At 41.5% G+C, this 12704-nt stretch overlaps 1 pseudogene; it reads left to right on the forward strand.

Moving 5' to 3' along the window:
• Positions 1-6600: 6600 nt before the first annotated feature.
• On the forward strand, positions 6601-6732 carry LOC115940682 (U4 spliceosomal RNA; annotated as a pseudogene).
• Positions 6733-12704: the final 5972 nt, after the last annotated feature.

A 12704-nucleotide genomic window follows, 5' to 3' on the forward strand; every position in this document is an offset into this window, starting at 1 on the left:
CCCTCTCTCACCCTCATTTCTCCCTCTTTGTTGGCTTCATCTCTCAGACTAACTTGCTTCACATTCCAGAGCACCTGCCTGTCAGCAAAGCAGGCTTGCCATCCTCCCCTTTCTTTTGTCCCTAAGAAAGGAATCTGTTTCACCCATCTTGGGGCATGTGCTTACCTCAAGATAAATCATGCTAATTGGCCCTAAATATTTCTAATTGTTTTTTCTCTCCTAATTCCCAAACCTTCATTTTCAATTGCCTACTTAGCAAGTAAATGAATAAAAACGAATAGATTAAAAGCAGTATGTTCAAACTCATTTCTCTTCCTACATTCCCCCTTCTGTATTCATTATCTATTAATAACACCATAAATTTAATAGTCTCCTGGGCACCTGGACTTGAAATCTGTCCCCTTGTCTCAAATTTAATTAGGTGCTAAGTCATTAGCTTTTGTTTCTACCAGGACTTTCTGTATCTCCTTCCTCATTTTTCTTCTCATTCCTGCCTCCCTAATTCAAGTGTACTTTACCTTCTTCCTGGACTAATGAAATAATGGCCTTCTAATTGAGCATCATACCCCCATTCTTTATTCTAATCTAGACTTCACACTGCTGTCACAACCCCACTTCTCAATAAAACTCAATACCCAATCTTTTCTGTATTCAGTCTCTCAGTGGATCCCAGTGGCTACTGAATGTAAAACAGTCTTGCCATCTTGACATTTAACATCCACAATCTGAAGCTGAACCTGCCAGTCTTGGAGAAGCTGCTCTCCTCCATACAGAACCCTTGCCCATATGCAATTTCTTCAATTTGAAATGCTGCCTCCTCCCCGCCCCAAATCAAACCTTCGTTCCACTTCTGAAAATCTTGTCTTTTTACGTTGGTAGCAAATGCCACATTGTTTGTGAAACTTTGCCCATTTCCATCGGATTATGAATTTTTCTTCCTGATGGTTCTTGTATTTTCATTCACGCTCTTCATTTGTACCCATCCTAATGGCGTTGGTTTATAGTCATGTGTATGCTTTAGTCACTTTAACATCTGTTTTACCTCTTTCCTTGGTTAAATGGCCTCCTTGAAAGCAGAGTATGGGCCTTTATCTTTGTAAATCCTTCTGCAAGAAGATGGCATCTTTCCTAAAAATATTTGTGTATTTCTGAAGTAAATTGAAGGACTTTAAGATTCTTTCCAGGTTTGCATGAAGGACACTAGATGTGCTTGGTATGCCCAGTCCCAGCTTTTATGAAGCTGTATAAAATCACTAATAATGACAGTAGCCCTGTGCACTAAATATAGGGAAGACCTGCAGAATTTCTACCCACTGCATTATTAGTGAGGACCTAATGAGTAACACTTTCCTAAACTCTCTCGGGACTATAGTATGTCAGATGCCACTACAGAAGGTGGGGGACACACTGGCTTTCCCACTGTCTGCATCTAATTTCAGGATTCATAGGTCTATATGGATCATAAAAGGGGCTGGTAGTCCCCAGCAGCATAAAACTGTCTTGTGAACTAAACCAAATCTGATAATTGTCTTTTTTTGGCCCCCTCGACCTCTTGGTCCCCTGACACTTTCTCTCTCCTCACATTTACTCAGAGATACCCTACATAAAAAGGGCCTAGAGCACGTAGCATTTTAAGATGTTTAACTGCATTTAAAAAAAGCATTGTATTATTAATTTATATATAAATTAAGAAATATATAAGAAATGAGCATATATATATATTTTTTTTAATTTATTTATTTGACAGAGAGATAGCACAAGTAGGCAGAGCGGCAGGCAGAGGGAGAGGGAGAAGCAGGCTCTCCGCTGAGCAGGGAGCCCGACGCAGGGCTCGATCCCAGGACCCTGGGATCGTGACCCGAGCCAAAGGCAGCCGCTTAACTGACTGAGCCACCCAGGCGCCCCTGAGCATATATTTTTAAGCCAGCATTCTACAGGGATGTGGGTACAGCAAGGTAGGCATTCTAATGGACTGCCAAGTGGGAATGTAAACTTGTTATAACCTTCCTAGACAGCAATTTGCAACATGGATCGAGAGATTTTGAAATGGCACACTTTTGGGCGCCTGAGTGGCTCAGTTGGTTAAGCGACTGCTTTGGGCTCAGGTCATGATCCTGGAGTCCCTGGATCGAGTCCCGCATCGGGCTCCCTGCTCGGCAGGGAGCCTGCTTCTCCCTCTGACCCTCCCCCCTCTCATGTGCTCTCTCTCTCTCATTCTGTCTCAAATAAATAAGTAAAATCTTAAAAAATAAATAAATAAATAAATAAATAAATAAAAATGGCACACTTTTGGACCTAGTAACTTGCCTTCTATGCATCATTCCTAAGAAACAGTCAGATATATGGGTGAAGATTTAAGGCCCCTCTCTCTGAGAGTACAAGGAGAAGATAAAGGAGAGAAGTTTGTAAAATGTACAGCTCCACGATGCACAGAAGGGAAGAGGAACCGAGGAGAGGGTAGGACAGAGGAGCTCAGATAATGCAATGCTTTGGAAGTCAGTGGAGGAGAAAGTTTTAAGAAATCATGGTGGTCAGACGTCAAACTCTGCAGTAGGGCAAAAAGGATGAAGACTCAATTCAGACCATTAAATTTAGTTATTAAATAAAATAGTAACTAATAAATTTCATTGTCAAGAGATTGTCAGTTTTCAGGACAGTTTCATTGAGTGCAAGTTCACAAGGGCTTTGGTGTAAGTTAGTGAGTGGTCAAGAGTAAGGGATATCTGATTGAAACTACACTCCTAAGTACCCGACAGTGAAGAATGTGACCAACAGACATTTAGGGGGACCTACTCTGGGAGGGGAGAGGGTAGTGAAAAACAAAGGTAAATGAAGTCCAACTCTCGTCCCCAAGGAGTTTACAGTCTGCTAAATCTCTTAGAAACTGGCCTCAGTAGGCACTGTTCATTAATCGGTGACCTCCTCAGTGTCAGATTTTCAGGTCCTCCATTTTCCCCTCCATGTGGAATACACTTATGAAACCCTCTTCAAGATTTTCTAGTGGTCTTCTAACTCATCGCTGTCGTGCTTGCAGAATTTCTATCCCAGCTCTTTTACTAATTGCTGTGGTTTGGGCCAAGCAAAAGGAAAAGTCCAGTGTTCTGGACATCCTGTGTTGCTATGACACCTTAAATTAACAAGCAAAGACTAGAAATCTATGGTTTCTTTCTCTAAGAAATCAGCCAATTAATCCCTCTGGTCCGAATTATTTACACTATGGTGAAAGTGAATTTAATGGCCCTGCCAATTCATGTGAGGTGATGTGACAGAGTCTGACATGAGGCTTATTTGCTTTTCTGAGAGGCAGCAGTGAGTACACAGGAGGCCAATCCCACTCTGCCCCCCAGGACTCCTACAATCAATGATTTGCATCTAAGAGATGATAGGATGATCTCTAAACTTGGGTCAATAAATCAAACGGATGCCACTGGCCTATTGGACAACCACACTCAGGGAGATACTCATTCAGGAGACCCCGTGGATGGTCAAGGTGTTAAACCCAAAATACTGTTGCAACTCACACATAAAAGAAATGGGAGCAGACATTATAGCTCCTCTGATGAAATCAGCTACTGTTGAAAAAAACTGGGGAGAGCATTTAACTGGGGGAAGGAAAAAGCATGCAAGGTTAAAACCAAGCTTCCTGGCTTCTTGGGGCTTGCGTCCTAAGGAGGAGAGGCCGGTGAGGCTAATCCTGATGAGCCGACAGCGATTGTGGGAAAGAATAATTCAGTGTTAATCATGATGTCTGTGCTTCCCTCCTCCTTTTCAGTGTTTTCAGGAGTGATTTCTTTGGCTATCTGGGCCATCTGTCTGCTGAGTCTTTGAGACCGGCCCTTGCACTCATTCTCTTCCTTCTATACTTGTTTTATTGTGAGAGAATAGTGGTATGTTTTATATAAAAGCTGATGGATTTCCTTAATTGCTGATTTTTTTTTTTTTTTAATCTGCAGAAGCTGGGAAGCAGACAGGCAGAGTTATCAGTTATTCCTTTGCCATTCGAGGTCTAATGTTACCATCACTAAAAAACACTTTCAAAGCAGAGTCCCGAATAAATAAGAGAACAAACTGGTGGTTGCCAGAGGGGAGTGGTGGGGGATGGGTGAAATAAGTGATGGGGATTAAGAAGTACACACTTCCAGGGGCACCTGAATGGCTCAGCTGGTTGAGCGTTGGACTCTTGATTTCAGCTCAGGTCATGATCTCCGGGTCCTGAGATGGAGCCCTTGATGGGCTCCGTGCTCACGATGGAGTCTGCTTGAGATTCTCTCTCTCCCCGTCCCTCTGCCCCTCTCCCCACTCTTGCTCACTCGCTCTCTCTAAATAAATAAATAATTAAATAAATAAAGTCTTTAAAAAAAGAAGGTACAAACTTCCAGTTATAAAATGAGTCAGGAGGATGAAAAGTACAGCAGAGGGAATATAGCCAATGGTATTGTAATAACTGTGTGGTGACAGATGGTGACTACACTTACCATGCTGACTATTCCATAATGTATATAAATGTTAAATCACTATGTTGTACCCCTGAAACTAATATAATATTGTATGTCAATTATACTTCAATTAAGGGTAAGAAAATGAAAAATAAAAGCAGGGTCCTCGCTGTTTCTGGTTGCTGTTGTCCCCACAGGTCTCAGGAAATAATTTTTGGACCCATTCTTCCCATACTTCCTTTTGTTCATTCCACCCTTCTTTTTTTCCTTCCCCCTCTCCTTCCTCTCTTTCTTCCACAAAAGTTTATCGAGCATGATGTGTTTAGAGTGCTAAATGCTGGAGATACAGGGATATCGAGAAAACTGTGTTACGTAGACTTAGGGGAGTCAAAGTCAGCTGGGGAAGAAGCCATTACACTTGTGATTCCCTGTTCAAAGTTGAGTGTCTCAAAAGGATGAGTAGATTAGGGTGTGAAACAGAGGTTGCTAATCAGGTCTGTGGATAAATGAAAGCCTTTCTTAAAGAAATGACATTTACACTGAGGCCTGAAAGATAAATGTGTCATATTTATACGTGATTTGAGTCAGGGCTAACACTTTTCCCGTATTACTTTATTAAGTCTCCTGGCACCTCCATTTCTGCCTTTTAGGGGAAAAAAAAAAAAAAAAAAGCCTATACACTTTATCATCTCATGTGCTTGTTAGAATTTAAGACTAAGGGCGGGGGGCGCCGGGAGGATTCGAGGATTTGGGAAGGATGCCACTAACAATGTTGTGTTGGGTTCTTTTAAGCAAATACATATTTAGTTTAAACTGAGTATCCAGAAGTTGCTTAAAAGATTTCATTGGTTCGTGAACTCTGAGGAATCCCTGTGAGAATAATATCAGAAAACTCACAATGGACCTGAACACAAATAACTGACCAGCAAGAGAATAAATTCAGGTAAACATAGGTTAACTTACCTTTTGGGAAAAAAAAATAATAATGTCAAATACTATACTGTACAAGTTCCTTATAGAAATAAATGGACTCCGAATTTTTAGGGAACCAATTTCAGAAAATCATTGGTGGCACATGGATTTGAGGCCTTTGTTCAACTAGGATCTCTGTGGGAAAAGGGTGGAGAACAAGCTCCAGGGGCCTGACAGTATCTCTACCAGGCAGCCCCAGAGGGTGATGGGGGTTGGGCTCATCGGCACAAAATGATGGATTAAGATTCACAGCATTCTCTAAGGAAGCAATTCCTTGTCTGTTTCCAAATTATGGCTCTGAACACCCAATTCCCTTTTTCATAATTAATTTCCCTACAAAAGTGGCATTTTAATAAAGGTTTGAAAAATTGAAAAGCTGTGTAAGACTAGAAATAGCAATTGGAAGATGCATCATTTTATTAACAAGAAAACCCTGCCTGTGTTTCTCTGTATCTCTTTGCTTCTAGGAAAATTTTAAAGCAAAGCACAGGGCACATACGTATAATGAGAAGTGAGATGTGCTTTGAGGAAAGGAGAAAAACCTAAAATTTAGAGCAACTGATTAAGTTTTAAGACCACATCAGTAAATTTATAGTTGAAATTTATCTCACTTCTACCATCTGGCCCAGAGGTTCCCAAACTTTCTCAGTTCATGGCATCCTTTGTATCATTTTTTTCACAGCATCCCTAGGGCGAACAGTTCTATTTGTTAGTTTCAACCTTCTGAATAGATTTGCATGTTCTGGCAAATTTGTAGCTTTTTTAAAAAAACTAATACATGTAGATTCAAAGAAAAATATTTTTATTTCATTCTCAAATAACCATAGCAACTTATTGATAGGATGTGGGTACCTATTATTCACCACAAATTTTTCCTCAAACTAGACTCCATCACTCACCTCCTCATTTCTTGCTGCACATTGATTTTTGGGGGTTACCTGTTTTTTTTTCTTCTCATGCACCTAAAAGAGTTCCTGGCATAAAGCAAGTGCTTTAAAAATATTTATTAAATGAATCCAGAACCATTGGGGTTGGGGAGACCTGAATTTCCATCTGGCTTTACTCTAAACCAACTCTATGACTTTGGACTTAACCTCTGTGTCAGTTTTTATTCTTCTAAGACATGGATAATAAAAATGAATGACTACCTGGACTCTTCTAATGATTAAATGAGCCTTAAAAATCTCAGTACAGCTTTGCACAGTGGCAGTATTGTAGCCAATGAGGTTTATCCAAGGCGCAATTATTGCTAATTGAAAAATCTCAGCACAGTGTCTGACATTTGTAACTGCTTAATGAGTGATACTTTTTAATATTACTACTACTACCATTCCAGGTCTTTTTTTCCTTTCATAGTTAGCAAGTCTTCTAGAAGGCATATTTTAAAATCTGACCACAATAAATAACTACAGTCAAAATACCAAAGGGAAACAGAGGATTAGAATTATATTGAAGGAATTCCTAGGTCTATTCTAAATGAAAATTCAGAGGTGGAGTGGAAATAGCATCAAAAACCTAGTTTAAATCAGACTTCTGCCTCTCAACAGCGTTTCTGCCCCTGAAACTCTCTGACCCTCATTTTCCTTTTCTGTTGAATGAGGGAGAAATAATACTTCTCAGAGGGATGCCATTAGGAAAAGCAGAAAAAATAGTTTCCTTCATCTCCATGTAGAAAAGAAGCTGAACATGCTCGCCTGGTGGAATTCTGAGTCCCAAGGCTCGAGACTGAGAGGAGGTCTCATATCAGTATCCACGATAGCATGTTCCCTATTTAATCTTGACATAGGCTCTCTAACACTTGGCCACTTTATCAATCAGAGTTTGGTTTAGAAAACAGAAGCCACTGTAAGTCTTTTATACTGAAAATAATCTAATGCCACGTATCAGAGACTTACACAACAGCTGGAGAGGCTGATGGAATCAGGAGACGATATGTCATGATAGCTTCTGCTAGCTTTCACCCAGATGAATGTATAAGAGTTGCAAGGAACCACCTTTGCTGAATCACAGGTGGACACCCCAAAACTACTGTCAAAACCCCACAGCTGCTGTCTGCTAAAGCCCATGTGCCTTCTCATCACTGCTGAAGAAGTGATGGCTTTTCTTCTTCCATCTTCCATGTGAGACCTTCTCATGGATTAGAACGTAAAACAAAGCCCTCCTGGCAAGGAAGTAGAAGAAAAGTAGTTTCCAGGCTTCTAGGCTTTGCAATACTAGAGACTGTAGAAGAAAGCAGGAATGCTAACAAGAAGCCAGTATCAAAGACTAAGGTGGGGAAGGAAGGATATACTTAGGTATGAAGATCCAAGTGTCCAATACAGGGACTTGAAGGCAGAGCAGCGGTAAAGGACAGGGCTAAGACTAAGCCTCCAGGAATACAGGGGCTAATCAGCAGCTCCACCTTTTCTTTAGGACGAAATCAGGGAATAGCCAGAGTGGTATCATGGGTACACAGTGCAGTTAGGTGACGGACTTCCCAGATGATATGTACCGTCATGTCATCTTCCTTGGTCAGCCTTTCCAGGATCCCACACCTCCAAGGCAGCCCCTGGGTTAACCTGGCTCTCACTGAGACCCTCATTCTGAGGTCAGAGCATGCTGGTGGAGGGTACCTGGGGCTGGTGCTAAAATGTATTCCGCTTTGGGCATGTATCAAATGGGGTCCCTTTTGCTGATCCCTGGTGTATCAATATTATGAGAAAGGAGAAGTAAAAAAACAACTTGAAATTGTTTCCATCTCATGCATATCCACAGACATTCTGGATGGCAAAGTTTCACTAAAATCGTAGATAATTCCATTGTATAGGCTTCAACATCCTCTTAACTCTCACCATAAACTTAAAGTTATTTTTCCTTTTTTAAGGAAACAGTCGTGACAGTTTTTTTTTCTCAAGAAAATGACATCAAGGTTTGTAGATACCTGTTCTCAGAAAGATAAATTCGCCATCGTTGTAGCATATGGAATATATGTTTGCTAAGTTCCTCTGAGAATCTTAGCTCAAAAATCCTGCCAGCTTATTTCTTAACGTCAGTCTCAAAAACTGGAGCTGCTTATTGAACTCAACTTATTTCCGTCCTCAGGGATAATAAAAGGAGCCAGAGAGCAGTGTACTTAGAATTATCCTTAAGATAGACAAGTTCGTCTGTGGGTATACCCCTGCAAATATGCGGAGAAAAACCTGCTAGCACTTTTGGAAGAATTCGCTTCACACACAGTAGATTAAAAACCATGTGATGATATCTGAGCGTCAGGTAATTCTGTTTTGAATAGAGAATGAAAAGGCAGCAGAATAATTCTTTGAATGGCTCCTAGACCTGTTGGTGTCTTAAAATTTCTGTCCCAATGCGGATCTCAAAAGAACAAACATTAAGCCTAGTCAAGACAAGGAATTTACCCATGACTTCAGCAGACTCCTAATGAGTCTACTAGGGGTTTGTGGCCCCTCTCCCCAATTCCCAGTCGGGAACAGGTGCCTTACAAAACCTCCGGTAATGGGGCAGAAAAAAGGTTAAGATAAGTTGTACCAGGGGATGGTAAAAACACAAATATTCAAAGACGACGGTTGTCTAATGGGCTGCAGCTGTTCCAGCTCTGCTCCTTGTAATGATCTGAGGGTTTCAGTACCATGGGGATCATTTATCAGTGACCACCAACACCCACTGCCAGGCACTGTTATAAATCTAAAATCTTTTTTTTTTTTAAGATTTTATTAGAGAGAGAGAAAGAGAGAGAGAGAGCATGAGAGCGGGGAGGGTCAGAGGGAGAAGCAGACTCCCCGCCAAGCAGGAAGACTGATGTGGGACTCGATCCCAGGACTCCAGGATCATGACCTGAGCCGAAGGCAGTCACTTAACCAACTGAGCCACCCAGGCGCCCCTAAATCTAAAATCTTTTAACCAATCTTTTAACTTTTTTAAAATCTTTTTTTTTTTTAAGATTTTATTTATTTATTTGACACAGAGAGAGACACAGCGAGAGAGGGAACACAAGCAGAGGGAGTGGGAGAGGGAGAAGCAGGCTCCCCGCTGAGCCAGGAGCCCAATGTGGGGCTCGATCCCAGGACCCTGAGATCATGACCCGAGTGGAAGGCAGATGCTTAACGACTGAGCCACCCAGGCCCTCTAATTTGTTTAAATCTTTTAAACAAGGCTATGCTATTATTATAGTCATCTCACAGTTGAGAAAACTGAAGCATAGGGCAATTTAGTGCCTTGCCCTCACAGACAGCAAGGGATCAAGCTGGGATTAAGACCCGGGTGGTCTGACTCCAAAGGCCATACTTGGAACTCTTGGGACACTTGTCCCAAATTGTTAAGGCAGGATGTCCCCACTTACATGCTGTATAAATTGCTTGCCAATATCAAATTTCCAACTGCTATCCTAGGTACTTGGTAGGAGCTGGTGGGAGGCTACAGAAAGATGAGTTGCTTCCCCAGATGAATTTTAGAAGACCTCTGAGAAAATCCACGAATTCTGAAAGACCCAAGGCCAGGCTCCACATCTACTCATTACTCAGACCACTCCTCCCTTTGGAGGCACTCACAAATTGTTCTGGCCTATTTCATCGCCAAGTAGGATCAGAATATATGATAGCAGACTAGTCAGTGATTCTGCCAGGCCCTCTATGCAGTGGGATAGGCCATTTCCTAAGCACTGCTCTTTGGGGCCATTTAACCTTGTCCCCTGCTGAAGCCAGCAGACCCAGGAAGCATTAAAAATCAGGCTGCCCGCCTGGGCAAGGTGCAGTGCTAGGGAGATCACACGTCTGAATTTGTCTGGGCAACAGTCTTGGTTTACTTCTGTTGCAGTGCAATGATGAATAGCACCCACTTTTACTTTCAAGAGCCTCCCGGTGTGGACTATGAGTAATGACATTGTCACCGTGGACATCATCCACCTCTTCTTGTGCATAGCCAGGAAGGAGCCCCATGGTTGGCTCCTTTGGGGGGAATGAGATGCTAGATGCATCCTCTAGAAATCAGGGACTCAGCAGCTCTGTGGATACCTAGATCTGAGCAGAAAGCCGGATGACTTCAAGGAGATCTGGGATTATGTGACCATTTCTAAATTTCTTTCTGAGAGTTTTAAGCTAAGTATAAACCTTTCAGAAAACTTTTTCCGTTTATGGATTTTCTCTCATCACATATGCAAAGCAACTATTTTAAAAACTTGCTCCCAAAGCTATTATTTTCAAAAGTAACACATCACTGTTGGTTTCTCTGTTCTCCAAGAATCCTCCATTAGCATAAGAGGAAAAACACACAGCCAGACTACATATTACCATGAAAGGGGTCACCTGAGGGAATTAGGGAAAGCCTGATTGACAGATAGGTAATAACAACTGAGCCATGACTCCCGCTCATCAGTCACAAGTTCGAGCAGCCATCAGGAGTGAGTAGGTGGGCCAGGAGAACTGGGTACACACGATTCTCCAGAGAGTCCATTGTCTTTGGGTCATTCACTTTCAATACATATCTAATTTGTTTTCAGTTTGGTAGTGGTAGGAAGATGATAGACCGGATTGGAGCAGAAGAGTAATAAAGGACTAGCCAGGACCTGATTGTTAGGGAGAGGTTGAAGAGGCTAAATCTAAGCATTGCCTGCTTCCAAAATTTGGTTAAGCCAGTTGTGCACAGGGCCCCAGTCAGCCCACAACTTCTCTCACTCATCCTGCACACTAGAAACACGACTTAATGCCCCAACCATCACCCTCCTCACCTCCCTGCCCAAACCACAAGCAAACTGAATCTTGAAGTGCCTCCACACCCAGAGAATCTGGTGACAACTTGGAGCAGCAGCCTTCTGTGTAGATGTCCAACAAAACTGACCTTCTCTCCCAGACATTCAAAGGGCATGAGGGGTCACTGACAAGCGTTCACCAAAAAGATTTGAGTGAGTGAGTAGAGGTATCAAACTCTGAAGAATGCATTAAAATAGCATTTGCTTCAATTTTTAGAACTCTCCTATCTGAGGCTAATGTGGCCAAGAGCAAGAGGCAACCCTGAATGCCACCCATATGTATTACATGAGTAAGGTATCTGAGGCCTTGAAATGTACCCACCCTGTATAGACCCCCAGTGCTGAGCCCAGCAACATTCTGGCTTCACTCACCTCGGCTTTACTCACCTCACCTCCACCCTACATTCTGTTAAACTCCCTGTGAAGCTTCTCCAAAGCTGGAATCCTGGAACATCATGGTATGGGATGCTCTGTGTGGAGGAAACCAAAAACTTGATTTGGGAAAAACCTTTGATACACCAGAGTTGGCACTCAGTACTTCCATTATCTCAGCCAGATTCCATAGGGAATTGTCTTTTCTTCCATCCTGAGTTGGAATTCCAAATCTGGCCTACTATAATGATTCCCATTTCCATCAGATATTCTCTTTCTTTTTGACCCAAACCAGAAGTCTTTCTCCATATCCTCCTCGGAGAGGTTCATGGGCCTTCTTTCCTGAGGTTCATCACTGAGTAATAACTGAAACCCATACATACCCCAAACCTTGTTGTTCAAACTATTTTGTGTTATAGCAACTGGGAACAAACTCCCATTCTCAATTTAAATATTAAGAACAACAAGCACAAGCAACCCATTACTGTTGGTTTCTTCCAGAACTCCCTCATTCCACTAGCTTTCATGTGAGAAATTCCATTAAACTTCAGCCATTCTTGCTTGGCATCCTCACTTACTCCGACTTCTCAGGATTTGTGAATTAAATACATCCATACCATGATACACTGAGTTTTTCTTTTCCAATTCAAAATAGGTTCCTCTAGCTCTTCCTCTTCAGATTGGCTCTGCCAGACCAAAAACCTTAAAACGAATCCAAATCTTAGCTCCTAATAGAACTCACACCCTGGGATTCCTTATCTGTTCCTCTGCTATGCCTTTTAAGTAGCTAAAGCAAACAAAAATGTAAATATTTTATCCCCATATTCAACAAGGAAATATTTATGTATCATAAGGGATTTCTCATATGAGCATGCAATTAATGATACAAGTAAGCTTTCATGAACATAATATTTAATTTGAGTTAGAGTTTTGAGGAAGAGGCAGTGTTCCATTACGTTTCAAGAAATAGTTTTGCCTATTATTCGTTTCTAATAATAAAAAAGAGGGGAAAAATATCATACGATTTGCTTTAGTTTTTATGAATATATCAGAGGATGTCCCTTCTGAATATTGGAGGATATACTGGTTCAGATACAGGGTATATTGTTTTAAAGTATTTTAGCTATTAGTTATAGCTGTGACTGACTTGCTTGTATTCAGACTTTGAAGAACAGTTTTCTATT

Source organism: Leptonychotes weddellii, chromosome 14, assembly GCF_054177405.1.
Source record: "Leptonychotes weddellii isolate Sample4059 chromosome 14, ASM5417740v2, whole genome shotgun sequence".
NCBI lineage: Eukaryota > Metazoa > Chordata > Mammalia > Carnivora > Phocidae > Leptonychotes > Leptonychotes weddellii.